The sequence below is a fragment of the Thermobia domestica genome, chromosome 9 (assembly GCF_964235325.1).
Source record: "Thermobia domestica chromosome 9, izTheDome1.hap1.1, whole genome shotgun sequence".
Classification (NCBI taxonomy): Eukaryota; Metazoa; Arthropoda; class Insecta; order Zygentoma; family Lepismatidae; genus Thermobia; species Thermobia domestica.
Window position 1 is genome coordinate 94,114,076 of NC_137462.1, and position 9,424 is coordinate 94,123,499.

General features: G+C 35.9%; 1 protein-coding gene across 2 annotated transcripts in view; it reads right to left on the reverse strand.

Moving 5' to 3' along the window:
- LOC145694868 (transmembrane protein 121B-like) overlaps nt 1-1,208 on the reverse strand; it is a 32,674-nt gene extending 31,466 nt beyond the window's left edge. The window contains exon 1 of one of the 2 annotated variants that reach the window (XM_081771571.1): nt 1,065-1,208. The gene's annotated coding sequence lies outside the window, so the exon portion shown is untranslated. Of the gene's footprint in view, nt 1-889; nt 1,024-1,064 lie in introns of those variants that run through there. The other variant, XM_081771572.1, reaches the window with a different exon arrangement.
- Nucleotides 1,209-9,424: the final 8,216 nt, after the last annotated feature.

A 9,424-nucleotide genomic window follows, 5' to 3' on the forward strand; every position in this document is an offset into this window, starting at 1 on the left:
TGCGAAGAAGGTAGAAATAAACGGCAGGAATGTTCTATTTGTGTTAGCAATGGACATTTGTGATGGATATCATGCAAACATACGATTTTATTACAGAGAATTGTGTGATAAAGAACGTCATATAAAGTTTTTGCAGGTATGTTAAAACCTAAAATCAACTGTGCGAAGTATGGAAGAGAAGTAAAAGTTCAAAACAGACTAACTTCTTCTCGCAGCGGGCCAGTTCTACCTGGGAAACCAGTGAAGCCATTTTGAAAATAAGAATTATTACTATTATCTAACAGTTTTTAAAGTGAAAATTATTGCGGACATATTATGTATCCTTCCATTAACCTAGTTTATGCGCATGCCCCCAGTCGCTGACGCGCCTGTTCCCTATTAACGCACCCCCTCGCTCTGCTGGGGCAATCCTACTGTGCTCCTGGCCTGATTCTGTTACATAGCATTTGTGATTTTCAGTGACCACCTAGCACAAGTTTGTTTGTGGTTTATGCACTAGCTCCTCATTTAGTGCATGTTCTGCAAAATGAAACCTTAAAATGCAATAAATGTGTGAACATTTGGTAGAACCGTCTGCTCAAGTAATGCCAGATTTCATTTTCACATAGTTCATAATATACAGTTCATTTTCCCTGTAATTAATCACCGTGCCATGATACCCTTTGCATGTATCATTTCTATGATACTTAAATGTTATACCGTATAACTATCAATTTCCTCGTAAATTTTGCAATTTTGAGGAGCTACCTGGGGAGCTTAACCCCTGTACACTATAATAGATAAAAAAAAAAGAAAAACTTTGCTTTGAACGCAAACAGCAACTGGATTGACATTATCGTCTTTCCCATTTGCTCTCTCCAGCTCCAATGAATCATGAAATGCAAGTTACCAGGAGTGCGTAACGTCTTTAATAGAATACAATTAAATGCCGATATTTTGCAAGGAAACACTATTTTTATAGCCACAATAATTTGCCCGGATATTCTCAATTTGCACGAACTAATATCAGTGTCGCAATACTTTATTTCATCTTATACTCCTTGTACAATAACAAAATTATTTACCTCTAATAATAAACTTCCGTCGCTACTTCCACATTCTTCCAGTGCTGCCAGTATGTTACTACATTTCCCCACCAGATCAAAGACAGAAAATCACCAAGGTACTACTAAAATAATAAGATTAGCAATCCCACCAGACCATCTGATTTACTGGTCTATTCACTCTCCACCTTATGCAGAGTCGTTTTGAGTAAGATCAGCTTTATACTAAAGGTTTGACTACAGCACGAAACATATGTTAGGCGAACTTTTTAGTATGGCACTAATCAGGCGTCAGAACATAAATACTTCTATGTTTTATATGATAATAAGAACCTTATTTACATTTATTACGGCCTTTGCTTTACGACAGCGAAATATATTCATGTTCAGCGTAATCAATTTCATTTTGACAAATAGGCTACAGAGGCAATTTTAGAAAGTAAGCCGATCTATGCTATCAGTAATAGATGTTGTGGTGTTTAACTTGACAAACAAGACAATAAATTGAAAAACTGAGAATACGAATCTTTTCAGAGATGACAATGCACTGATGCTTCAAATCTGTGTCTTTCCTCCCTATACCTAGTAAAAATAAAAACTCTTCAAAATGAATCACATATTCTTATGCAACCATTCCTTCTTTGGGTACTGCGCAGTCACATAGCCGTCACGGCGATGTAAAGGTACTTTTGGCGATGAGGATACGCTAACATGAAGAAAAACATTTTGGTAAAACATGCTCATTGAACAAATTCTGTATTTTATTTCACATCCCGAAATTCATAATCATTTTTTAAAAACCGATTTCATTGGTAAAATTTTACATGTACCGAATTTAGAATTAATTTTTTGAAATCACAGTTACCGGTAAAAATTACATATGCAGTGAAATTTCATAAACAAAAAATTTTGTAATCTAAACTCCGTTGTTTTACGAAATTTCGAAATTGGAAAAAATGCTCAAATTTTTAATTCAGAAAATTTTAAAACCAAATTTTCACTACAAAAAAAAAAAATCAGCACTAAAATTTTAGAAACAATTTTTCTGAAAACTAAAATTTTGTTCAAAAATTGTTTCAGAATTAAAAAAAAATAAAAGTTTTCAATCGAAAATTTTTAACAAAAAATTTTGTAAAAAAGTTTGAATCGAAATTCTGTTTTCGGATTAAAAAAAAAACAACAACTTATTTTTCAACAGGAAAATGTATTTCCTTCGACCAAGTGAATCGATTCATTCAGGTAAAAAAATATTTTAGTGTTGTCAAAATAGTAAAAGGAGACGTTTAAGTAGTTTAATATAGGCAATAAAAGAAGGACACAAACCTAATGAAAAATCGTATGGATAACTTAAAGTTTTACGATCCTTTTCAACTTCATGACTATACGGGACATGAATCTAAGGATAACGTCATATGCGTTTGTACAGGAAATTTGACCTGCCTTCTCAAAAGATAAAACCAGAATCAAACCAATTGACCTTCCACTGTGTTAATACCTAGGCCTTCCATTATAATTCCATATAACGAAATATTATTATTATTATTTAGCAATAATCTAAAGTACTATACATATCTGTTAAAATACAAAATGATCTTGACTTTATCAAAGAGGACAGAAAGTTCCAAAAATTAATTTTTGACAATATTTTTTGCATAAAAGGGAACAATATGAAGCAACCAAACTTTATCATGGTCCTATACTATCCTAAATTTTAATAAGGTGGGGTACACATTCCTCCCGAAATTTCATAAGGGCGCAATTGTACTCATATCGAAGGAAAGACAATGGGGGCTATATACTCATCCATAACGTAATAAACCATAATCCAAGAGGACCTATGAAGTCAAAATCTTCTAAATTTATATTTTGGCAATTTTTTCCCCATGAAAGCGAACGAGATGAACCACTGATTTTTACAAAGATATATTACCTTGATTATACGTTACCATACCAAATTTTAAAGTTTAGTAATTTTCAGAATTTAAAGGTGAGGCCTATACATCCCTCTGTCGAAATTTTAGAGGTGTGCATCAATGTGTCCCTGTCGTATGAAAGACAGTGGACCGTCATACTCAACCATAACGTGATAAAACCTCATTAAAGGAGATACATTAGATCAGAAACCTACAAATTTTGAAATTTTTGGTAACTTTATACCCATGAAAGCGAAGATGGACCTCCAAACATCTACACGTGCATGTCTCGGTCCTGTACACCATATGGCTATGGGGTGGTCCTATGCACATTTAGACCACAGACCCAGAGGATTAAAGTTTCTAAAGTGACTCACATACTATTTGCACCCTTTACAAAAAATAACAATAATGAAAATCGTAATTAATTAGTTTGCTATTACCCATGCACAGTCATGGTATTATCTCTCCTTAACTGCACTCACTTTCTGATAATATATGTATATTGTAATATCCCATGTGGTATTGTGTACAAACAATGCTTTACGCTTGTGTTTACAAACACTACCGCATGGTTTTACGTCAAGGTACTACGCACCACGTGGGTCTGCTATAACCAGCAGACAAAGAACTTCTGGCCCGTCCTACAAAGCAGACGATACTGGAGAAGCAGCGCAACCGCCGCCTGGAGGCCTATAAATTCGGCAGAAACCAGCGGACCAGTACCAGTTCTCTGGTGTCCCTCCTACTGTTTGCCACGGAACATTAGGAGTAACCTAACCCCAAGCCTCTAGTCTGCCACGGCACTCTTACCATTTCCCTAATTGAACTTGTGACCGGAAACGAGTGAAGAAGTGAGAACATTTTCTTTGTGTGTGGTAGTCTGATTAATATGTTTGTTACCACCTTATTTAAGCTGGATACAGAAAATACATGCTGTACTTGAATTAGGGAGGCTTGAAATGCACCACAACTAACTAACTAACTATGGTCTATGGAAGAAGGAGTTTTAATGCCACATTTACAATAATTCACCATTGACTTTTATGCTTACTCAACTGAATTCAGTTTCCTCTTTGTATTTCTATTTCTGTGAAATCCACCTTAATATTGTCCTCTCATCTGCACCTAGATCTTTCTACAGGGACGTGGGGGTCCGGCCCCCCCCCGAAATTTCGACAGCGACGGTGGTATATTCATAATTGAGGATAGTGGAAAAACATTTAATAGAAACACATGCCTTGCGTGTGATACAGCTTTGAGGCACTTCTGGAATCACTTTCTATACTGATTTCACATGATACATCAATATATTTTGATTATTCATACAATCTTACTGCGAAATCTGTATTATTTAGCTTCTCCCTCAGACCACTTGGTAGTGACTTTGGCTCACTTAGTAGCGATTACTATATATCATTTGTAATTACGACGAGTACAAATACAGTGTGGAGGTACGGCATAAAACGCGAACCAACTAGTTGGCCACTGAAAAAGGACAAATGCTATTGAGCCCAGTGAGGCAAGAGCGCACCAGGGGGGACCTAGCGGCAGCGAACAGGCGCGTAAACGATTATGGGTACACGCATATATGAGAACATTTAGAACAGCTCACTGTGAGTCACAGTGCCAGCTTGGGAGCCGTCGATGGATTTGGGGGGAGATACTAAATGCTACACGTATTTCCTTTTTTGTTTTACAAAGTTATGCCCACCTAAAATAGGATAGCAATTTATGGCCGATAAGTTGTGTGGCTCTCTCAAGTGTCACTAGAATCAACCGGCACGTTTCTCTCGCCTATCTCATTACAAACTTCCTACGCTAGTTACTAAGACAGTGGGTTTGGAACACTGGCACATGCTCTATTATCAGTTTACCTAACACGGTATCACTACACACCTTCTATAGTCGAAGGGAGCCATGGTGGCTGTTGTAGATCGGTTCCCTCTGGTGCATGGGGTTTCTGGTTCGATCGTCGAATATGTTAGTTTGTGGACAACATCGTGTCTATTTTCTCGGGCACTCCCATCTCTTCCCACACTCTCATTTCACCGATTATTCCATCAATTCATTTCCTTTCATTATCCGTTTACCTTAGCCTGAAAAGGGCATAATTGTGAGACGTTAAACTGGAAGATTGGGTGCACTCGAGCAGACGGTTCTACCGAAAACAAAATTTATAGGTAAAATACAATGTGAAACGCTTTTCGTAAAAGAAGTAGAGTGTGAATATAAGTAATTTTTGTCATTAGATATCATATTGACATACATTTTGAATGGTAGTGAACGTATTCTAACTGTAACTATTTACTGAAGCGCAAGAATACAAGAATGCGAAGAAGGTAGAAATAAACGGCAGGAATGTTCTATTTGTGTTAGCAATGGACATTTGTGATGGATATCATGCAAACATACGATTTTATTACAGAGAATTGTGTGATAAAGAACGTCATATAAAGTTTTTGCAGGTATGTTAAAACCTAAAATCAACTGTGCGAAGTATGGAAGAGAAGTAAAAGTTCAAAACAGACTAACTTCTTCTCGCAGCGGGCCAGTTCTACCTGGGAAACCAGTGAAGCCATTTTGAAAATAAGAATTATTACTATTATCTAACAGTTTTTAAAGTGAAAATTATTGCGGACATATTATGTATCCTTCCATTAACCTAGTTTATGCGCATGCCCCCAGTCGCTGACGCGCCTGTTCCCTATTAACGCACCCCCTCGCTCTGCTGGGGCAATCCTACTGTGCTCCTGGCCTGATTCTGTTACATAGCATTTGTGATTTTCAGTGACCACCTAGCACAAGTTTGTTTGTGGTTTATGCACTAGCTCCTCATTTAGTGCATGTTCTGCAAAATGAAACCTTAAAATGCAATAAATGTGTGAACATTTGGTAGAACCGTCTGCTCAAGTAATGCCAGATTTCATTTTCACATAGTTCATAATATACAGTTCATTTTCCCTGTAATTAATCACCGTGCCATGATACCCTTTGCATGTATCATTTCTATGATACTTAAATGTTATACCGTATAACTATCAATTTCCTCGTAAATTTTGCAATTTTGAGGAGCTACCTGGGGAGCTTAACCCCTGTACACTATAATAGATAAAAAAAAAAGAAAAACTTTGCTTTGAACGCAAACAGCAACTGGATTGACATTATCGTCTTTCCCATTTGCTCTCTCCAGCTCCAATGAATCATGAAATGCAAGTTACCAGGAGTGCGTAACGTCTTTAATAGAATACAATTAAATGCCGATATTTTGCAAGGAAACACTATTTTTATAGCCACAATAATTTGCCCGGATATTCTCAATTTGCACGAACTAATATCAGTGTCGCAATACTTTATTTCATCTTATACTCCTTGTACAATAACAAAATTATTTACCTCTAATAATAAACTTCCGTCGCTACTTCCACATTCTTCCAGTGCTGCCAGTATGTTACTACATTTCCCCACCAGATCAAAGACAGAAAATCACCAAGGTACTACTAAAATAATAAGATTAGCAATCCCACCAGACCATCTGATTTACTGGTCTATTCACTCTCCACCTTATGCAGAGTCGTTTTGAGTAAGATCAGCTTTATACTAAAGGTTTGACTACAGCACGAAACATATGTTAGGCGAACTTTTTAGTATGGCACTAATCAGGCGTCAGAACATAAATACTTCTATGTTTTATATGATAATAAGAACCTTATTTACATTTATTACGGCCTTTGCTTTACGACAGCGAAATATATTCATGTTCAGCGTAATCAATTTCATTTTGACAAATAGGCTACAGAGGCAATTTTAGAAAGTAAGCCGATCTATGCTATCAGTAATAGATGTTGTGGTGTTTAACTTGACAAACAAGACAATAAATTGAAAAACTGAGAATACGAATCTTTTCAGAGATGACAATGCACTGATGCTTCAAATCTGTGTCTTTCCTCCCTATACCTAGTAAAAATAAAAACTCTTCAAAATGAATCACATATTCTTATGCAACCATTCCTTCTTTGGGTACTGCGCAGTCACATAGCCGTCACGGCGATGTAAAGGTACTTTTGGCGATGAGGATACGCTAACATGAAGAAAAACATTTTGGTAAAACATGCTCATTGAACAAATTCTGTATTTTATTTCACATCCCGAAATTCATAATCATTTTTTAAAAACCGATTTCATTGGTAAAATTTTACATGTACCGAATTTAGAATTAATTTTTTGAAATCACAGTTACCGGTAAAAATTACATATGCAGTGAAATTTCATAAACAAAAAATTTTGTAATCTAAACTCCGTTGTTTTACGAAATTTCGAAATTGGAAAAAATGCTCAAATTTTTAATTCAGAAAATTTTAAAACCAAATTTTCACTACAAAAAAAAAAAATCAGCACTAAAATTTTAGAAACAATTTTTCTGAAAACTAAAATTTTGTTCAAAAATTGTTTCAGAATTAAAAAAAAATAAAAGTTTTCAATCGAAAATTTTTAACAAAAAATTTTGTAAAAAAGTTTGAATCGAAATTCTGTTTTCGGATTAAAAAAAAAACAACAACTTATTTTTCAACAGGAAAATGTATTTCCTTCGACCAAGTGAATCGATTCATTCAGGTAAAAAAATATTTTAGTGTTGTCAAAATAGTAAAAGGAGACGTTTAAGTAGTTTAATATAGGCAATAAAAGAAGGACACAAACCTAATGAAAAATCGTATGGATAACTTAAAGTTTTACGATCCTTTTCAACTTCATGACTATACGGGACATGAATCTAAGGATAACGTCATATGCGTTTGTACAGGAAATTTGACCTGCCTTCTCAAAAGATAAAACCAGAATCAAACCAATTGACCTTCCACTGTGTTAATACCTAGGCCTTCCATTATAATTCCATATAACGAAATATTATTATTATTATTTAGCAATAATCTAAAGTACTATACATATCTGTTAAAATACAAAATGATCTTGACTTTATCAAAGAGGACAGAAAGTTCCAAAAATTAATTTTTGACAATATTTTTTGCATAAAAGGGAACAATATGAAGCAACCAAACTTTATCATGGTCCTATACTATCCTAAATTTTAATAAGGTGGGGTACACATTCCTCCCGAAATTTCATAAGGGCGCAATTGTACTCATATCGAAGGAAAGACAATGGGGGCTATATACTCATCCATAACGTAATAAACCATAATCCAAGAGGACCTATGAAGTCAAAATCTTCTAAATTTATATTTTGGCAATTTTTTCCCCATGAAAGCGAACGAGATGAACCACTGATTTTTACAAAGATATATTACCTTGATTATACGTTACCATACCAAATTTTAAAGTTTAGTAATTTTCAGAATTTAAAGGTGAGGCCTATACATCCCTCTGTCGAAATTTTAGAGGTGTGCATCAATGTGTCCCTGTCGTATGAAAGACAGTGGACCGTCATACTCAACCATAACGTGATAAAACCTCATTAAAGGAGATACATTAGATCAGAAACCTACAAATTTTGAAATTTTTGGTAACTTTATACCCATGAAAGCGAAGATGGACCTCCAAACATCTACACGTGCATGTCTCGGTCCTGTACACCATATGGCTATGGGGTGGTCCTATGCACATTTAGACCACAGACCCAGAGGATTAAAGTTTCTAAAGTGACTCACATACTATTTGCACCCTTTACAAAAAATAACAATAATGAAAATCGTAATTAATTAGTTTGCTATTACCCATGCACAGTCATGGTATTATCTCTCCTTAACTGCACTCACTTTCTGATAATATATGTATATTGTAATATCCCATGTGGTATTGTGTACAAACAATGCTTTACGCTTGTGTTTACAAACACTACCGCATGGTTTTACGTCAAGGTACTACGCACCACGTGGGTCTGCTATAACCAGCAGACAAAGAACTTCTGGCCCGTCCTACAAAGCAGACGATACTGGAGAAGCAGCGCAACCGCCGCCTGGAGGCCTATAAATTCGGCAGAAACCAGCGGACCAGTACCAGTTCTCTGGTGTCCCTCCTACTGTTTGCCACGGAACATTAGGAGTAACCTAACCCCAAGCCTCTAGTCTGCCACGGCACTCTTACCATTTCCCTAATTGAACTTGTGACCGGAAACGAGTGAAGAAGTGAGAACATTTTCTTTGTGTGTGGTAGTCTGATTAATATGTTTGTTACCACCTTATTTAAGCTGGATACAGAAAATACATGCTGTACTTGAATTAGGGAGGCTTGAAATGCACCACAACTAACTAACTAACTATGGTCTATGGAAGAAGGAGTTTTAATGCCACATTTACAATAATTCACCATTGACTTTTATGCTTACTCAACTGAATTCAGTTTCCTCTTTGTATTTCTATTTCTGTGAAATCCACCTTAATATTGTCCTCTCATCTGCACCTAGATCTTTCTACAGGGACGTGGGGGTCCGGCCCCCCCCCGAAATTTCGAC